General features: G+C 39.6%; 1 long non-coding RNA gene across 1 annotated transcript; it reads right to left on the reverse strand.

The window, feature by feature from the left end:
• Nucleotides 1–871: 871 nt before the first annotated feature.
• On the reverse strand, nt 872–8,122 carry LOC121089256. The gene is made up of 3 exons (XR_005828173.1): nt 7,983–8,122; nt 3,016–3,286; nt 872–1,085 (listed from the first exon to the last, which is right to left on the reverse strand). It is a non-coding gene; the product is annotated as an uncharacterized LOC121089256 (long non-coding RNA).
• Nucleotides 8,123–20,505: the final 12,383 nt, after the last annotated feature.

Genomic DNA, 20,505 nt, shown 5'->3' on the forward strand with positions numbered 1-20,505 from the left:
AACTGCACCTCCGTAATTGGTTACCTGTGTTCCTCAGAACTGTTAACAATCATTTTTATCAGCTGTGGGTCATTCATACTAAAGTGTGTCATCGTCATCTTTTTTCTGCAACAGGCTCTCAGTTCATTTTGTATTTTACAGAGTATTTTCCGCTTTGTCTTCTTCACTTTGTAAACTACATGTAAGAGGTTTGGGAGAAGTTTGTTTTTTTCTGCATTGTGTTTTTCCTATTTATTTATATCACTTTGCCACCAGAGAGGAAAGAAATATTAATATTACCAGGAAAAAAGAAGCTGTGTAGTTAAGAATTTAATCTTCAGACATGTGTTCTGTGGTACTATACACAGCTGAGCAATGTCAGATAGTCTGCTGGTGTCACCCAGTGGACAGAGAAGTTGATCACAGACAGGCGTCATGTAGACAAGTTTTTCTTTCTGCAGGAATAGCTCGTTCCTAACTGACCTTTTAAGGTTCTAACTGACCTTTTAAGGTTCCTAACTGACCTTAAAGTTCTTAAAACCTTTTCCTAATTTGCAAAAAGTACTTCTAGAATGTTGGAAAACAGTAGTGTTTTCTTCTTTTAAAGACCGGAACATGCTGTTGTGTGATGTGCTTCAAGACTTTTTGCCACAGATGAAGCAGAAATGGGGTGAAGCGCATATAGATGGCTAGATCTAACCCACAGAGTCTAAAGGAAGAGATCATGTTCCCTTTCTAATGCTGTGGCTTCTTGCCCCTTGAGAATGAGAATGACCTGATGCATTGTAAATCCTGAACTGCTAATAGACAAAGAGGAGTTGGGGCTGCTGGGACAAGTCAGTACTCCTGAAGAAGGAATATTAGCACTCCACTCTCCTGACAGCCCGAATACTCATGACTTGTGACAATCCCAAAGTCACTCTTTGTAACCAGATCACAGTAATAGCATTAAAAGTTTTAAATAATTGACTGTAATAGTTTTAACATACCAAAAACATGCCAGGAGCTACCCTATGTCTTGTTTCCAATAAGGAACCCTTACAATCTGTAAATGCATCTGCAGGAGTGATACCATATTTGAGGAGGCGAAAGGAATCCAGAGAACCCTGAAACAACAAGGGAAATACAATTCTATAATTAAGCAGTAAATTTTTCCTGAACAATTAAGCTAGTAACATTCCTTCTAAATAAGTCCTTATGAACTCAGCTGAATTACCTTTCTCTTTCAGACCAGGTAGCAGTGGTTCTTTAGACTCCAAGTTTGATGACAGAGGCTTCTAAATTTCTCAGGTTCTTTGTGAGTGTATTTCTCTTTTCTTAAAAGAAACATCTCCTCTGACTTATAAAACTAAACTTCATAGTTGCAAGAACAGAGGTGGTAGCTAGTCATTGTGCAACCTCCTTATGGATTCCATAATCCTCTGGAATCCTGGCTTCCAGAAGTCTTGTGCTCCTGCTATTAGTGGACAGGGGCCAACTACAGGACTACACTATGAGACAAGGAGGCAAGACACAAGTCTTTTTCCCACCGATTTCCCAATAGGCTTTTGGGGCAGGCTTCCAGGAGGAAACAACAACGTGAAAATTTAGATCCGAAAACACCCTTACTTTCTTCCTCTTCTCTTTATATAAATTTAGCTATTTAATTCAGATTTAGTCTTTGCTTCTTGGACTAAAAATCCTGCTGGTGCTGAAATGCATGGGAGTTTTCCCAAAGACTTCATGAAGGCCAGAATTTGACCCCTTCTATGCTAACTTTTTCAAATGCAAATCAGAAATTATAGTTGCTGTGTGACCAGCTTCTCAAGGAATGGACAAATAAGACAGAGTGAAAGAAGTAATTTTAATGCCTTAATTTGTACTGGACCTGCATCTACGCAGACTCAAATCCTCTTAACATTTTAATTTCAGTGCAGCTCCACAAATGTCTAGTGACAAGGGGAAGATTTTGAATACAGCAGTCACTGGTGTTTACTGTTGTGCCCACTATGTCAAGATGATAAAAATGCCTGTTGAGTCTCTACTACCACTTCCACTGTTAGCTTTATTGAGAATTTTTCAGGTAATTATGAGAATAGACAATGTCAGGGGGACATTGAAACAAAAAAAACCCACATTCCTTGTTTTAAAGTATTTCTCATATTGCCTACTTTTGCTTTTTTGCCCTTCTGAACTTTGACTTACTCATATTTCCAGTCCTTCTAACTACACTTACACAAAGATACTCTGTGCCGCATATTCCTTTAGTATTTGGCCATGGGAATGTAAGAACAGAGTCTTGTATTAAATCACTACTCAGTACGTTTATACTGTAAGGAAAATGAGCTGGTTTGAAATGTTCTAGCAGCATGCTTCCGTGTAGAATTTTTAAAATTCATTTTTGTTAGAAAGTGCTGATTCCTGGAAACCAAAATGTTTCAACAGAATATATTTTGTCACACTGCTGCCAAATCACAGGTTTCTGCTCAAATGATGCAAAATACTGTTGTGGTTACTAATCCTCCGAGCTGGCTATGCCGCAGTAGCCACCCACCATCACCACCCCCAAGGTTTTCTGGCACTCTGCCACAGAGCTAGAAAGCCCCCCAGACTCAGTTCTAGGGATTTTCAATCAACATTTGAGGTCCCTGGTCTACATCAAGGGATTATTCAGGGTTACTCCCTCAGCTGTTCCAGAAAAAAAGAATGATGTGAGGAATTCCTTTAAGTTGGGAATAGTGATTTTCTCCATCTTCAAAGATACAGATTCAAGTAATATTTTGTTTTCAGAAACAGATTTTTTTTAAAATGGTCTTTTTTGGTAGGAAACTCTGCATTTCTAAACTTTTTTCCTAATTTGGAACTATTTTTTTTTTCAATATTAAATTCCCTGTGGAATGCACATTTGAAGTTGTATCAGTTAGCCGTTTCTGGTGAGACAACTTTTCAGGTATTTTAGCAACCAGATAAACAGAAAATTATTCCAAAAAGACTCTTTAAAGTTTTCAACTTAGCTGATAGTGTTGGAAAAACTATCTACTGTCTGATGAAACCCACCTGAGCACAAGGCATACTTCTGCTGATTCTCTCTTTTATACAGGTGCCCTATCTTGTCTTCATTAGGATCCTTGTTTGTGAAGATGAGACACAGACCACTATAATCTGCTCCTTAAAGGACAACTGATTGTTAATGAGGTGATCATACTCCAGATCTGACACATATGGAATCTGATGATTACTGCACCTGCATGTCTTTCCTTCCTCGCCAGTCATAATTCTTTGAAGCACAGCAGGACTAACAGTCTGCGATGTGACCCACAGCTTGTCCCTGCCACAAGGAAGAGAAAATAGGGGAAAGTGTTAGCAACTTAGATTGTAAAATAAATCAAGTACAGATTGAAGAATAATTTAATATCAGCCCTATAAATGACAGGCCTAGGCCCAGTCATCCATCTAAGGCGTGCAGTTATCTACATGTTTCAGGTCTTTCTTAAGGTTTGATGCAACCATGAGTGCTGTGGAGTCCCTAGCTTCTCCCAAAACACAGCCTCTGAAATCAAGCCAACAGGAGAAAGAGGGATGGGCTTTAGCCAGATGAGCTAGCCAGGCTAACTTTGGTAGCAGCTAAGGGCAGACTCCAAAGGCTACTCCCTAATTATTTGAAGGTCTCATAGGCACCTCTTATCTCAGACAGCTGATTGTAGTATACTCGTTTTATATTCATGTGTATGTACTATGTGTGTTGGTATTATTTCTTTTTCATGAGTATGGTGAAGACTAATTTGTTTGAGAAGTCCTTTGCCATTTGGGGGTGGGGGTGGTGGAATTCTGTAGGTTGTTTGGTCCTGTAAAGCAGGCAGCAGGAGTGCCAAGTTCCAGAGCCTTATCTTCACACCTCTAGTGAAGACGTCAACATTAAGAAACTGCCACACCTCTCTAGGTGATAGTATCTTTTGAACGAAACTTCCTCATAGTGAGAGCAAATCCTATGAAAGTTTTGGACCAGGGAAAAAAATAAAAAATAAAAATAGAAGACTCTAAATCCCACAGGCCTCCCCTGTGCCCTTCTGAAGCTAATGGAAAGATTGATGCTGTATTTGGGAATGCTGGATCAATCCCTAAATGGATGTGCCAAGAGAAAACCATTAAAACAGAGAGAGCTATGAGGAGCACTGGCCTGAATTAGATGTTCGCTTGGGGTATATTGTGCTGGAAGGAGCAGAAGGAAAAAGGAAATAATTCTAAAATAAATGAATCAGGGAAAAGAGACCACTAGTGATCTCACAGGCAGCAGGAGAATGTGCAAAATTTTGGCTTTCAGCTTCAAATGTATGTAAAACAAGATTACAATTTCAGTATACTAGGAGCAATAATAAAATGCTTGAGATTTATGGTATTTCTACTTTATTAGTTGAGCTACGAACTAGTTGTATGAATTTAGAAGTACTTTGCTCCTTTTATTTTGCTCATTTTTAGATATCATTGAGTTTGGAAAAAGCACTGTTGCTATTCACCTGTAGGAAAGTTATCAGTAAAAGCAAACGCCTCAAAGACGAAAGGGAACCTTGAGCCACCAAAAATACAGTGAGGAATCATGTCACCTTTTTTTCCTGTTCTGAGAAACTGCAGGCACAGCATGAATGACAGCTGTAGATTACTTAGGTGTGAAAAGTTACTACTGCTTTTGATCCACATGCAATGCATCCCATGCAATGGTGTAACAGCTTGGAAGCATAGGTGAGCTCCTTAAACCATATCCAGAAATGAACTGCCCGTAAGCTATTACCATCAAATGTTTACATCATTGTCCAGCCTTAGCTTAGATATCCTTGCCATGAGTTAATGACATATAGTACCTTCCTTCTGTTTACATTGAACTGAGTTGTATGCACCTTCTCTGATTTGGTATTTCTACTTAGTAAAACAGGATCCCCATATGAGAAAATAACAGCAAGTAAGTGAAAGTTTAATGGCAAAACAAAACACACAAGCATCTTGCATTAGCAAGATGTGCCATGGATAGGTGAAGTCAGGTTTGAGAGAATTGCTAAGGATATTGTAAACCTCTTTGCTTTAATGGATTGAATAAAAAGACATTTGTCTGAGACTATCAGATAATTTGAAATCAAATACAGACCGTCTGGTACTTGAAAAGGCAAGGACTCAAGAAAGATATTGAAAACAACATTCCTTCCATTTCTCTGACTTCCCTTACACATTTTCAAGAAATGAAACAAAGTAGTATGACTATGACTCTAAACAAACTCTTAGAAAATGAGTCTGAAGCTCAGATTTTCTATATATTGTACTTGACAGGTGGTGGCACTTGGAAGAGCAAAGCATCATTCAAGCGCATGACACACAGGGCTTGCCTCTTCATAAATGCTGGTATAGATAGGCACTGCTCCCAGACAGAGTTTTTAGGTTCCTACTATCACAAATATTGCTGATAATAAGCAAAAATAATCTTTTTTGCCAAAATAGTAATTCAGGATCTAAGGTAGGCATTTTTCCAAACCTTTGCAATTGCTGCTTCATTGTTGTTGCTGCTTTTTGAGTATCATCCAAGTATATATGAAAGCTCTGAGGTACTGAAAATAACATCTCATGGAAAAAGAATGTAAATTCTTACTGTGTGGCATAACTAAGCAATCATAAAAGAACCAGTGACTTGGGGGAAAAGTAGTTCTTTCATCTCCTCCCCTTGTCCCCCTCATTTACCTGACAGGATAGAAGTATGGTTCCTGCTGCATGCTGTAAGGAGGAGTCAACTGCATTTGATTTAGAGAGGGATTTCTGACTTGGAAGTTTGGCTGGGCTTGTTCCTCTTCCCTTGTGATCTCTGCATACCTGAAGTAACTGACAGAGCATCTGTAGACTGAATTATGGCCTTCCTTAAGGGTCACAGAGGAAGGTCAGACATTTTCTGAAGGTGTATGTGGTCCGTTCCTGAAATACACCACCAATGCTGAAATCAGTGACAAAGCAGGCCCAGTAACTGATGGTGGTTTTGCACTTATAAATGTAACTCATTTGCTCTGTGATCCAAACTGGAAAATTAATCGTGAAAGTTAATCACACTATTATAGAACAACAGAATGATTGAGGTTGGAAGGAACCTCTGGAGATCATCTGGTCCAACCCCCCTGCTCAAGCAGGGCCAGAGACAGCTGATTGCCCAAGACCATGTCCAGATGGCTTTTTAATATCTCCAGCAACCTCTCCACAGACTCAACAACCTCTCTGGGCAACCTGTGCCAGTCCTTGGTCACCCTCACAGTAAAAAAGCATTTCCTGACGTTCAGAGGGAACCTCCTGGGTTTGAGTTTTTTCCCAGTGCCTCTGGTCCTGTCGCTGGGCACCACTGAAAAGAGCCTGGCTCTGTCCTCTATGTAACCTCCTTGAGGTATTTACATACACCGATGAGATCCCTCAAGCCTTCTCTTCTCCAGGCTGAACAGTCCCAGCTCTCTCAGCCTTTCCTCATAGGAGGGATGCTCCAGTCCCTTAATCATCTTCATGGCCCTTCACTGGACTGTGTCCAGTATATCCCTGACTCTCTTGTACTGAGGAGCCCAGAACTGGACACAGTACTCCAGGTATGGCCTTCCTAGCGCTAAGCAGAGGGGAAGGATCACCTCCCTTGACCTCCTAAAGGCCAAAGTCTTAACTGAAATGGTAGATCTTAAATCTGATCCTCAGCCTTTTATATCTCCCTCCTCCTGCCCAAAACCAATTCTCTACTGTTGGATTAGGTATAACTAATTGGCAGGTTGGCAGGTTTTTCTGGTGGCTAGATTGTAATCCAGAAGAAAACATTACCAGTGTTGAAAACGATGTCAACAAGGTGGAAAAGGGAAAATGAATCATGCCAAAGGAACAAAGTGAAGCTCAAGCTGTCTTCCCTATAAGAGGACTCCAATATATGGAATGTATATTCTGCTAGATTAATCAGAAAAGAAACCAGATTCAGGCAGTGTCTGAATTTACTGCAATGTTCTGTAAACCAGAACATGTTCTTATAGCTTTTGTTTGTATTATTAAGGAGGCTTTTATGTATCAAGCACTCACAGAATGATTCCCGTGGCATGTAATGCACAAGCATGAGCTCTCTAAGTCAATTTCATTCCGTTCAAGGCTGAAATCAAGTTTATATTAGCCTTCTGCCCAGGCCTGGCTTTTATGCTGTCAGGAGTTATATGAAGTCACAGTGGATTACCTTATCAGATAGTTCGTTTAAAAGTTATAGCTAATGGATATAGAGCAACAGTTTTCAAAAAAGGTTTTTAGTTACTACACACTTTTTTCCCTCCTCTTTTTCGAATGCTTCTTCCTCCACTTCCACAGTCTCAGTCTAACAAAAGTTGCACTAAAAAGGAAGGAGGGAATCAGACAGGTCATTGCCTGTCTTGACATCCCCAGTAGTTTCCTCAGTACAGGACTGGAAATTGCTGTCTGTCAACCCAATTAATTATATCTCAAGGATCTACACAGGGCATCTGTACTGCGCAGTGTACCTCACTGCAGCAATCCCTGACCGAGTCGATGTGCTTGGCTCAGTGCAGTACCACACAGAGGTATTAGCCTGGCCCTGGGAACAGTACAGTGTGTTAACATGTTGCTGTATTTGCGCTAAACGGCCCAATTCCTGCATGACTTACCAGTCCGAATGCAGTGGCGCTCTGATGCGGTTCTACTGCTGTCAGTTGCGGGGTGGGCTTCTTCAGCTTTTGTCTGACAATTTTAATGCCATGCTGTACGGAAACAGCATAGAAATACCTGCTGACCTCAGAGAAACATGTATCCCAAGTACCTGCTCGCCAATTTGAGTAACAGGCTCTAGCTCAGTGTTCAAGCCGGCAGTGTCTATATTCCCTGATGGTCAGTCTGGGACTGCGTTTCATAGCACTGTTTAGTCTACTCTGGTACCAGCTGATATAGAAGTAAGCTCATAAAACCATGTCCCCAGCTGGTTTATGACCGTGCTTGACCTAGGGTTGTGTGATAATACTGCAGCCAGTCACCCACAATGCTCCAGATCTTCCTCTGCAAATTCTTCCGTTCTCTGGCTGCACTGATGTCATTTATGTGGCTTGCAGTTGCCTCTGGAACTTCTTTTTTCATCAACAGCTCCGTCAACTTTGGCCTTAAAAAATAACAATGGGAAAACAAATTAAAGGAGCTAATGATTCCATTTGGTGTTTAATGGTGCCAACACTGACATAACACTATCAAATGCCTGAAAGATACAAATAGCTTCAAGTATTTGTACAAAGTACAAGTTACTGACAGGACAAGGTATAATTCAAAAAGAAACTTTTTTAGCCAGCTCAGCCATCACTGGAGAACAATTGCAATAGTGAATCCTGCTCTTTTCTAACCTGGACAAAGGAGACTACAAATACTGAAAAGCAGAGTAAATAGTCTTACTATCTGTCTGCTTGGCTGGGCCCATGAAAACTCTAGGGACCAAAGAAGATAGCACTTTGCACTATGCAAAAAAAAAAAGCACACGAACCATATATGACGGCTAGATTTTTCACTGAATCTAGAACCAATTAAATCTTTGCATTCCAAACAAATGCTCTACCTTTAATTTTTTCTGAACATACAGTAATGATGTGATATATGTAATAACATTTTACAAACAGTAAGTCATATATCAGTGCATGTTTGAAAGAGCCCCTGACAACTATGGAAAATGAAAATTAACAACAAAGTTAGGCCCCTCTGAAAAATATAAATGTAACCTCAAGTTAATATAAAAATAATTCCACACAGAATATCTACTTCATATCTTAAATGAAATACTTTGAGAATGAAAATAAACATTTTTAATATTGCACCCCTTGAGATTCTTTTTTTTTCCCAGAAGGTAGCTATGGCAGGACTGCTGTGGTTTTATTTTTGTTTCCCCAATTGTTTAAATTTGAGTAGATACCAGATAATCCACTCTTCTCCAGAGCTGTAGGATTCTCTCCAGTTAAGACTGAAGTATATTTTTCATTCTATGCAGATCTTGTCTTGTTAATTTCTTGCATAAATCAAAATCAGCCTGATACCTGCCTCTTCACTTGCAATCTGTCACTTTACCCACTGAAGGTTAATGTAACTATTTTTTATTTCTTTTTAACAAAAGCTTAGTTTGCATGCCAGCATTCTGTATTCTCTAAAAATGCTGCAGATTCTACCATGCCACAGTGTAACTATTAATTTAAATTTACCTGAAAATATTCCTCCTTCTCTTTCAGATTTGCCCCTGTGAATTATATATTACCTAGACCTTTCAGAAGAAATGAATGCAAAGTCTTTGTAGCAAAACATATTGGAGGGCTAGGGAGACAAGAATCAGAAGAAAATTCTCAGAATGAAGTCTCGTCTCCTCTAAATAGCAGGTCCTTCCAATAGTTTGTCCAAATTATCTCAGCTTTGAAGAAAATAATTTTCTGCTGGTAGAAAATATAAATGCAAAGCAACTACTAAGTGACAGGTAGTGTCAATATGTCTGGTTTTAATGATCTCTGATTACACTGCTTGCTCAGGCTAAAGGTGTAGCCAGCAGCAGGGTATGGATTATGTTGTCTACTGGCCAGCTCCTCATAATGAAGACCATGTCTAGGGCAAGAGAGTTCTCGGGGTGAAGAACCTTCATAGGGAGCGCGGACTGATGTGAAACTGGATGCTAAATGGGACTCCAAAAAGAATGATGTTAGGCTTGGAATCTACCACTTGAAGATAGACAAATACCCGGTATGCTTAACTGCATTTAAAGAGAGTATTCATAATTTCTGCTATGATGATTCACAGTTTTCATTGCACGGCATTTAAATATTTGTTGTTTTATGAGGTTTTACTGTGTACTGTCTTTAATTATTTGGATTGCTGACAACTCTAAGAAAATAGAGCTATTTTAATTGCTATAAGAGGAGTTTATTTGATTTTTGGAAGAGAAAAAGATTAAGAGAAATATTCTTGTTGATTATAAGTAAGAAGCACTGTTTGAAATTCAGAGGAAAGATAATTTTCATTAATAAGAAACAAAGGGCGAAGTACAAAGACAAATGCTTTACTGTAAAGTTTAGACCATTTTTGGTGTGGTCAGTTAATCTATAATTAAATAACATGTAGAAGTATTTAAAATGCCACTAACTACAGCTGATATTTCTCATGTAAGCAAATGCCACCTTCTCATATGCATTTTCAAAAAAGTCTGACCTTTCAAAATAATTGGTTCTTTTGGACCAGTAGTGTTTAAAATGACAGATCTGCTTGGAGGAGGGAGGACAATAAGATTGCAGAATATCATATACATTTGGTGTGTGTTGCTGGGGTACCTCTTAATGAGTTGGTGTGGAGTCTTAGAGGGTACAGACCCATAATCAACTAAAATAACTCAATAAAAGCTTCTGGTCCTACCTTCTTCATAGGTTTTTACTGACACACCCTCATGCCAGTAGAACAAGTGAAGACATAGGTTCTCTCTGACTCAGAACTTAGCTGTTCGCCATATATTTCCCATAATTTTTTGCAGGTGGAATTTTCCATGTCAGCTATTTAAAGTCAAATCCTCTTAAAGCCAAACTCTCCACCTCAGTGCTGTGTCAAGGAAAGCTTTATGTGTAAAGAAGTAGGTCTGAACAGAGATTTGGATAAAATCTAAACACCTACTTAAGGGTGTGAATGAGCCAAAAGGCTTATTCCTGTTAGACCAATCCTCCCTGTTCCCTTGTTGTCCCTCAGAGCAGTGGCCCTTCCAATTCCACCAGTGAAAGACACCCAGGGAATTCCTCATGGTGCTTCATCTTCCCTAATTCTGCTTTCAGAGAGGCTTAGATTCTCCATTTTTTTGCACAGGAAGAAGAAATGAGAAAAGAAATTCTCTAATTTTTTTGAACATTTTTTTGTTCTGTTGGCATTTCAGATGGCAGTCTTACAGGGTCTCTATTATAGTAGCTCTATTATTGGTACGGCCCAGCCATTTCCAGAATTAGAAGGAATAAGGTATTGTTTCTCATCCCACTGTTACAAATCGTTACAGCTTATTAGGGAGGTATTAAGAGCACCTCAATCTTCTTTTATCAAAGAACTGCCAAACTGTTTAAAAAATCTAGGGTTTAGCTTATGAAACATAGATTGATTTTTTGTTTCCAAACAAATAAAAAATAGATTTTGAATACGTTAATTCACTACTTTTATCTTCCCTCATTTAGAATGTTTTCTTGCCCATGTAAGCAGAAAGGTGTGCAAATGAGAAGCTGGGAGTTTTTTTGCTAATGATGGTGATGTTAGTCGTGGTAATTTCACAGAATGTGTTCTAATATCTAAGCCTAGGAGCTACACATTGTGAAACTCTTAAAAAATAAAAAATGTCATTTAATAACTCTGAAAATTTAATTTCTCAGATGTTCGGGAGTTAATCTAAATTTCTCTTAAAATCAATGAGATGTATACATGCCTTTTATAGGCCTGCAATGTGTGCTTTTACTTTTCCTAGGTTAAATGCTTTCATATATAACAGGAAGGAGGAAATAACCTCTGAACAAATAGAATTTTATTTTTGTTTTACTTGGATCATAGATTTCTTCGGCTTTTCCAACAACTGTTTTGTAACTATCTTTTGCCTGACCTCCAGATCACACCAAAAAAACCATTTTACCAACAGTGTATTTCAATCCAATATAAGACAGCATTTGCTATGAAGATGTAGAGGTTTGGCTGGATGATTAACCTAGCTAGACAGGCAGCTCACTGCATGGAAATGAAAACCAAAAAGATTTAGACCAGGATTTCTTGGGGCTTCATTAGGTGTAGGCTTGCCACCTACACTTAATAAATTATACCTACATCAGAATGGGCTGTCAATGCACTTAGTGTTCTACCTCATAGACTAGAGAATTCTAGATAAATTACAGGTAATATTTAACCATCCTTTCTGAGCAAAAAAGATTAATCTGTGTTCTAGCTGCACCTATAAGCATTGGAAGTAGGGTGGTAGGGACTTAATCACCAAAAGTTGTGAATAGGTGTTAAGAGACTGCGCCGGTGAGACCCACCATCGCCGCAGCAGATGTGTTGTCTCCCCATGGCCATGGCAGGAAACTCACGCCATCACCACAGTGAATGATCTATACATTGTTAAGGCAGGAAGATAACACCACTGCCACAGAAGACATTTAAGGTAGGAAGATAACACCACTTCCACCACAGAGATTTATCTATACATTGTTAAAGGAGAAAACTGATTGACGCCATGGAGCAACAGAGGAGGCTGATCCTGCAAAACTTAACCAAACCCCTGTGCATGTGCCCAGGCTTGGAGTCAGGGGGGTCAAGGTGCCTGGAGGCCCTTGAGAAATGTGGGGCAGGTACACCATTGCCAGGTGGAAGGTGCGGTTAAGCAGAACAGCTTGTAACAACTCTATAAAAAAATGGAACCAACTAACATCAGAGGGAACGTTCCCCCACCAGACTTGGAAACAAATCGGACTGTCGGGATGCCACAGCTCCAGGGTGGTAGCTATTGCTTTGAACTCTTTCTTTTTCTTTTTTCTTCTTTCTTTCCTTCCTTCCTCTCTCCTTATCTCTTGCTCTCTCTCCCTTTGCATTCGCAGATTTATTGTTGGGCAAATAAAGTTCCTTGGCTCTTGACTCCGTTTTGAGTCTTAATTCTGTTCCCGAGAATACAAACAGAACCATGCTCTGGTCTCAGACCAGCATGCAACAACAGGGAATACATCAAATCATTAAGGAAATCAGCCAGGAAAAAAAAGGCAGCAAAAGGAACCTAAGTACATAGAAATAACTGTCCTTTTGGGCCAGACCTGTAGTAGGTGGACATTGGCATAAATCCACTGGAGTTTACACTTAAACTCTGTAAGTTCTTCCTTGATCACTGTGTGATTGCACTTAGCACACTTAGAAAGAAATAAACTTGCAAAGTGTGTTTTATGGGAAAGCTCATCAATTCCATAGTTCACAGAGCAAATAATATATTTAAAGGGCCTTCATAAAATGCATTACTGTAGCAGTTACAACATACCAATTCTAACTGTGGGAGAGCCGCACCCTGCAGCGGTAACAAAGACAAGCACACACTTTCATGTTGCCACTTGTAGATCAAACTAATTGCAAAGCACTCTCCAGTCATCATTGGGATGTATTCACTAACCTGAAAGAGAAAAAAAGGAGATTGGAGATTTACAAATTCCAACAAATTTTCATATTTATGTTTGGATGGAAGAGGCAGACTGAACTCTCAAAGGGTGTCCAAGACAGTTGGTCATAGGTGAGGGAACCATCAGTTACTCTAGGCCTAAGCCTACAAACAAGTGCTGTCACTGTCATTTGAAACCTGCAAAGTTAGCTTGTGGTGTAAGAGCTGTGGCCAGAGACAGCTCCCAGCCCTTTATGTGGATGACCCCTGCCCAAAGCAAATGTGCGTGTTTTGGAAGGTGGTGCTGTACAGCAGGAAGACCTGAGAAACTCTCCAACTCTCAAACCACGTAAGGGAAGCTTGTGTTCTTCTGCAGCAGAGGCTGTGGAGTCAGACACGGACTGATTCGTCGGGAAGGTCTAGTCCTTGCTTGCCCTTTATTTACTGTTGCTGGTGACAGAGAGCAGGATTTGGTCAATGTTTAGTCACCAGTAAAGAATTAGTATTTTGACACATACAAAGTACCTTCTTAAAATCATAGTCACTGAAGCCTTTAGCATTGTCTGTGCACACAGACCATGAAGAATGCCCTGGTGACACCAAGCAGGGGACTCAGAATCACTCCCATTTAATCCAAAAGCCAGTTTGCACCAGCCTTTACCAGCCTCTGACACTCTTACCCATTCAAATATTATGTTGCAAAAACTAACAGCTTTACTAAACTCATTACCATTTCCATATGGCTCTTGAAGAACGTCAGATGAATTTGATACACCATATAATTCACATTCTATAATCTGTAACATTCTATAATCTGTATTTGATGACCCAAACTGTTTCAATAATTATCTGATTTAATTTTTACAGACTTTGTAAAAACCAAAACTTCAGATACCTCATGGTATTCTGCAAGTCTCAAAGCCTTGCAGATTTTAAAGAACAAACAAAAGTCAGTTTACAGGAAAAAAATCCAACTCCAAATAAGTATCTGCCTGCATGAAACAGCCATGGCAGCTGTTAAGAATTTTATTGCCATTTGTTTGAAGTTATTCCTTCATGTTAGCTGCCAGCCTAGTAGTATGAGCCAAGTAAAGAAAATGTGTTATGGGTTTGGCTACCTGTCATTCAGTCAAGGTCTTATGTATGCCTTGTAAAAAACACTAAGCATGATGACAGTAGCTCTGTATTAGGTAGCAAGGAATAAAAAAATCACCTGACCCAAGCCTTGAAAATAATGGATGTGTTTACAAACTCTGTGCCTGAAGGCACGCTTACCGACTTCGGTCACAAATGTTTTACCTTTGTTTCTGGTATTTTTGCAGCATGCTAGGCCCAGCTCTGGTAACTACAAAGCAGGAGGAAACTTTTCATGGGCGTCAGTGGAAATTGGATCAGGCCTGAAGTAAGGCAAACAACTGCCTACTACTGAACATGCCCAAAAGAAAAATGAGGAATTGCTTGCTTATACTCCCAAGCTCAGAAAAGATGCTTCCAAGATGCTTGCAGCAGGGAGGATGGGCCTCTGCTTTATTGAAATCATGAGTTACAGCACTGCCAGGCAATTTGCTTTTCTTTCTTCTTGCTAAGATGCCACACGAGTAAAACAGAGGTAAAGGTACTCACTCATGTAGAGGCTGCTGAGAAAGCCATTCTTTGTAAAGAATGTGTTAAAGGAGAAGAAATGTAGGTACCATGTTCCTTGCAATTAAGACACCTCAGAGAGGCCAGAAAATGTGCAATTTAAAAAAATAAGAAAAGGTAAGAACATCAGTAAGAAAAGCAAAGCAATAAGTATTACCTGTGTTATAGCTGGCTGGGCAAGCTTGCTATCCCAAGGCCATTTCCATTCTCTGACCATTTCTTCATTAGTCACCAGACCTCCTTCCTGACTAAACATGACTGTTACGGGGTTGCTGTAATCAAGTAGAAATACGAAACCTGTTTTTCCTGGTGTATCTCAGTAAAGCCTAAGCAATCCAAGAAGCTCTCTTTGATCTAGGAGTCTTTAATTCAAAAGCCACTTTGCATATCCGCTCCCTCATCAAGCTTTTCTCATGCTACAGGCCTGTGAGGCTGGTATCCCTGTGATACAGACAAAAGAGTCAAGTTAAATTCTTGTTTTAATAATACAAATTAAAAAGGAACTGGTGTCAAAAGGTGTGATTCTAATGCCATTTCCACTTACTAGGACATTCCTAGGAGTTCTAAAACACTTGACATTCTAGTGTAAATTTAAAGGAAGAAACAAAGTAAAACAGCACATAGGTGCCATTCATGTATAAGCCTTCAGCTGACAGTTGCAGGAAGATTTTTATGTCTCTATCCTTAATATTTGTTAAGAATAACAGTATTCTGATACTTCTTTTATCTACCCATAAGTAAAAAAACACCTGGTGACCTGCAGAAAGACATAAATTTTGAAACACATGGGAAAAGTCCTCAAATCATCAAAAAAGGGTTCTTAAGTGTATTCTGTGTATCAATGGTCTTCCCTGGACACAGGGGATTGGAAAATTGTGGGACTTACTGTTTGAAGCACCAGAGATAGTCCTAAGTTTGCTGATTTTTCTCACAATTCAACTGAATACAGCAACTGAATTTTTAAGAAAAGCTACGTTTTCTTGAGTTGCCACTGTGTTTTGAAAAATACATACATATTAACAAGGACAAAGCAAGAAGCACCAGGAATCCTGAGAGTTGATGCTTGCACTTTATATCTTCTGTGTATTTTTGCTTGCTTTTCCATAATGAAAGTTTGGCCAGTGTAAGTGAATTTGCTTGATTTGATTTTTTAAATCACAATTGAGAATTGTTTAACATGGTTTTGTGTTGGGAGAAGGGTTCACCAGAGTCAAGAAATTACTCAATATGAGTTATGCATCTTGCTCAACTTTGTTAGTTTCTAACACTACTTATATAGACTCAATACACATGCATATTCCCAAAGCAAAAATATAATTGGTTATTAGCCTCTAAGCACCCGCGGTTCTCACACCCCTAACTATCATGACTAAAATAAGCATTCTATCCATGTAGCTAATTGTGTTGCTGTGCTTCAGCCTTGCGGTTTGCTACTCCCTATATTCCCATACCGGTCCCTATCTTTCTTGGCCCTGCACCTGCCTTCCCAACAGCTGTAGTTTGCTACAGCCACGGCCTGTTGGCACAACATAGTTACTTGGTCTCAGGATTCAAGAATAGCTCAAGGCTACCTTCTTGTTATCTTCAGCACAGCAACTTCAGTACAATTCTGATTACAGGCCTATTCTAATACCAGGCCTGGATTGTGCAGACCTTCAGAGATTCTATGGCCATGCTTCTGCAGCCATTCTTCTACAGTTTCGGTTTTTATATTTTGGACTCCTAGACTTTTTTTATATATATAAATAAAGGCCAGCTCCTTCCACTAGCTATGAGGACATTAAACTCCTCCTGAAGTCTTTCTATATGAGCTGAATAATCCTTCTCTTCACAGCTCCAGTAAAACATATTCCTCCAGTCCCAAGATCTTAGTCAGGATGGTAAACCAATGAACTTGGCTTCTTTAAAAATGAAGGCAGTTGCAAATTAATGTGTCCCTCATTTTTAGCTACTGTTCCTCTCTGCAGAGCATGATGCCAGATGCCTTGAGTACTCCAAAGTCACTAAAGGAGCATAAAAGAGAAAAACTGAGGAAAAGACTGTGCTGTAAGTAGGAATCAATGACAACCTTTATTCATATCATGTAAAGGTGCAAAAAACTACACAGAGAGATACAAACAGAGAGTAACATTACCCAGAAGAGAACTGTTCAATTTACATGGCCTGGTGGGTCTGAAACTTCAGAGGAAATCACCTGTGTGCTTGCTTTCCACAAGTGGCGATCTGCTCTTTACAACTGCATTTGAGATTGAGATTTGACACAAGGATATTGAGAATATCGCTGTTCATCCTGCAGCTTTTATTAGGTAGCATTTTAATGACAGACCTATCTATGTCCCTTTAGGCAGGAGACCAACCCACGAAGGGAAGAAGACTGTATAGAAGGATAAGTATCCAAAACAAATCCTAAAAAGAAGGTGTAAGACTAAACCTCAGAGAATAAATGTAACCCGGTGAAAGGAATATAATCAAGTTGAAAATGTAAAACCATGAGTAATACCTTTTGAAGGATTTTTCTTAAAACAAGCATCTAAGATCTAGTGAAGACAATTATAGTCTAATTTTTATGCTTATTAGAAACAGATTGTGGAAAAAGGAGCTGGAAGGGACTTAGAGAAGTCACTCAGACACATTTAGAGGGAAGGGCCAAACAGGTTTGCAAATATTTGCTGGTGGACAGTCACTAAGATCTCAGCATTTTGTTGTGTGTAAATTATTCCAGATTAGGTCAGTAGCTCCACTTTCCCCATGAAGTTATGCCAATTATTTTTAATACAGAAAATCATAATGATGATTGAACAATACATAGAACAAATAACATTTGATCAGCTCTTTTTATGACCTGTATAATGCACTGCATTGTGAGGCAGCAAGAAGTGGCAGGGGTGCAGGGAGGAAGAGGGTTTCTGCATTTTGTCTGTGTGTAATATCCATCTGCAGCTCATCTCACGCATTCAAGCCAGCCAGAAAGCTGGATCCCCAAATGTGTGCTTTCTCCTTTGTGTGTGTAAATTTTCTAGTAAGCCAAAGTGCATCCTGTCCTTACAGCATGGGCTTCACAAATGGGAAATTCAATTGTCAAAGCAATTTCTGTCTAGCTTAGCAATTTAGATAACATAGTGCTTTTGTGCTGCTTGAAAAAATGGTGGCACTTTACTCCTAGATGGGACCTGTAGAGGGTAAAGTACCTTCACTTCCAGCTTTCTTCACCTCCAGCTGACCTGCAAAGATGATGGAAGTGGTGTTTTTCATCTTCCCACACTGTAGATGTCAGTCTCCTCCAATGCCAAACTCTCCATGGACTACCAGTCTGTCTGAGCAGAAGCCTGGTCACTAAAGACTGTGCCTGGCTTCACTTTCTTGAGTGAAGAGGGTAGATGCAAAAAAAACAATCAAAATAAATCCAATCCATTGTTAGACACCCAACTAGGCTATGACTCTAAGCTGCAGAAAAAATATGGTATCGCACAATATATAATCTTTCTCATGCCCATTATGGTTTTGAACATTGTTCACATCCTTGTATAGCTTCATGCTTTCTGCTCTAATTTGCAGCTCCAAGCACATGCTCATAGTGCATCCACCTACCTGCTAAGAAGACAGATGCTGCCACATCCAAAAGGGGTGAAAGTTCCAACTATAGAATGATGTGGAGAAAGGCTAAATATGTTGGTATAGAAACGCCCGCTCTGGAGATTGCAGCAGTTTGGCAAACATCAAGATACTCAGAAGGACAGCTAAAACTAGTCAAGGAGTTTACTTGTTATCATTCTCCAGTTTTATGGCTTCTGTTACATGACCCTGCAGAGAACAAGGGGACTAACTCGCTCTATCAGCTCTGTATCCTGGGTATTGGGTCCAAGTGTATAATCACAAGTGAAGTTACTAACCCAGTCATCTCCTTCCCTGAACAAGTGGGTTGGGAGGGACAGAGGATGAGCAAGGCTCTCAGTACAAAATCCACCCACTTGACTAAGCTAACATGTCTGGTACAGGCCAAAAGTGATCTTCACAGAAGCAACACGTGAATCAGAAATCCATTTATGAAGCACAGTATCTTTGGTCATTTTCCCTGTGACAGGGCAGGCTGCTCCTTACCCAGTTTGATGACTATGATTGATAAAAGTTATCTTTGTTCAACACAAGGTTATACTCTAAATGGATTGCAGTGTGACACCATTAACTTGTAGCTGCATTCTTCATTCTGGAAAATTTATTTCTGAGGCATGTCCACCCACCTGACACATATTGGGCTTTGTTGCTATAATCTGACTACCTGGCTATAGCTCTGGTACTATATAAATACGTCCTGATAAGAAATGAACATTTTCACATAGCAGAGTCTTGGAAGCTGTTCAGAAGTCTGAGTCTTCCCCCCATAAAAGTCCTCCCACCACCTCTCACACTCTTGCTAGAATTCACATGTGCTGTGTAAACAGAAAGGATATTAAATGAAGATGAGCCATCGTTCAGTCCATAGTGCAGTTTTCTCTGTGTTGTGCCTGCTTTCTTGATCACTGGGATCTGAGGTTTGCTATATGTCAGCTCTGCTGTGACAGTCATGCCAGTCTGAACCTTCCATGTCTCAGAGAAAGTTTCTTCTCTGTGATCACCATAATGCCGGAGAATAATTGGTTTGTCAAACTCCACTTCTTTCAGCTTAGGTGTTTGCTCTTCTCTTTTACATGTGGGAGGAAAAAAATTACACCTCTGCTTTTGCTAAGCAGAATCCTCAGACAAAAAATTGATTAATTTAGAATGAAGTGTGACCTAAGCAGAAAACATACTTTGATTTGAGTTTCTCAGCTGAGAGAGAAATGATTAAGGTTACTAATTTATCTAGGAATTCAGGCAGCCTCACAAACATCAGCAAATAGCCCCATCATTCATAAAATGAATTTGTTACAGACCTTTGAGCACTTTGTCACCGGACTTTGCCCTTGAGTTGCAGCAGAGTGCGGAGGTTCAAACTCCTTACTAATCAGCATGGCCAGTGTGAGTCACAGTGAAAATTTCAAAAAGGCAGCTTCTGGTGAATATCTTCAGAATTTGAGTCAGACAGTTGGAAAATCCAACCTAGAGAAACAGAACGAGAGATTATAATTAGACGCATAAATCAAGACAGATGTTAATGTCAGTCCTATTCTACAACACCTGTCAATAGAAAGTATGGTTCATTGCTATGAATACAAAGTGCTGAAGCTTTGGGAACTGCCTTCTTATAGAGCTAAAACCTATTCTTTGCCTTGAAGATCACAATAGAAGAATGAGGGAATGTGCATTGTATGCACCTTCAACTGAAAAACAAAATAACGTCTAGGAAGAAGATGGGTGTCCAGAAAAATGGGTAATTCAGATCAGTCCTAGGTTAGACCTTCACATGAACTACCTCAACTTCCCACATCAGTCACAGTCACTGTTTGTGTACAGCCCAGGATTGCTGCTGAAAAAGGATGCAGGTAATGCAGACTCTCTATTCTCAGAAGCAATCTGGAGAAGTAGTTGGAAAATTAAGCCATGCATCGATTTGAGCACCAGGGACACAGAGTTATTTTAGTGTGCATTTCTTCAAGACATTCTGTAAGACACCGCTGTAAGAAAGAAAGGAAGGAAGGAAGGAAGAAAGAAAGAAAGGAAGAAAGAAAGGAAGAATGTGAGAGAAAGAAAGAAAGAAAAAGAAGAAGGAATGAATAAAAAAGAAAAAGAGAAAGCAGGAAAGAAAGAATATGGTAGAAAGAAAGAGAGAAAGATGG

This window comes from Falco naumanni, chromosome 5 (genome assembly GCF_017639655.2).
Source record: "Falco naumanni isolate bFalNau1 chromosome 5, bFalNau1.pat, whole genome shotgun sequence".
NCBI classification, from domain to species: domain Eukaryota; kingdom Metazoa; phylum Chordata; class Aves; order Falconiformes; family Falconidae; genus Falco; species Falco naumanni.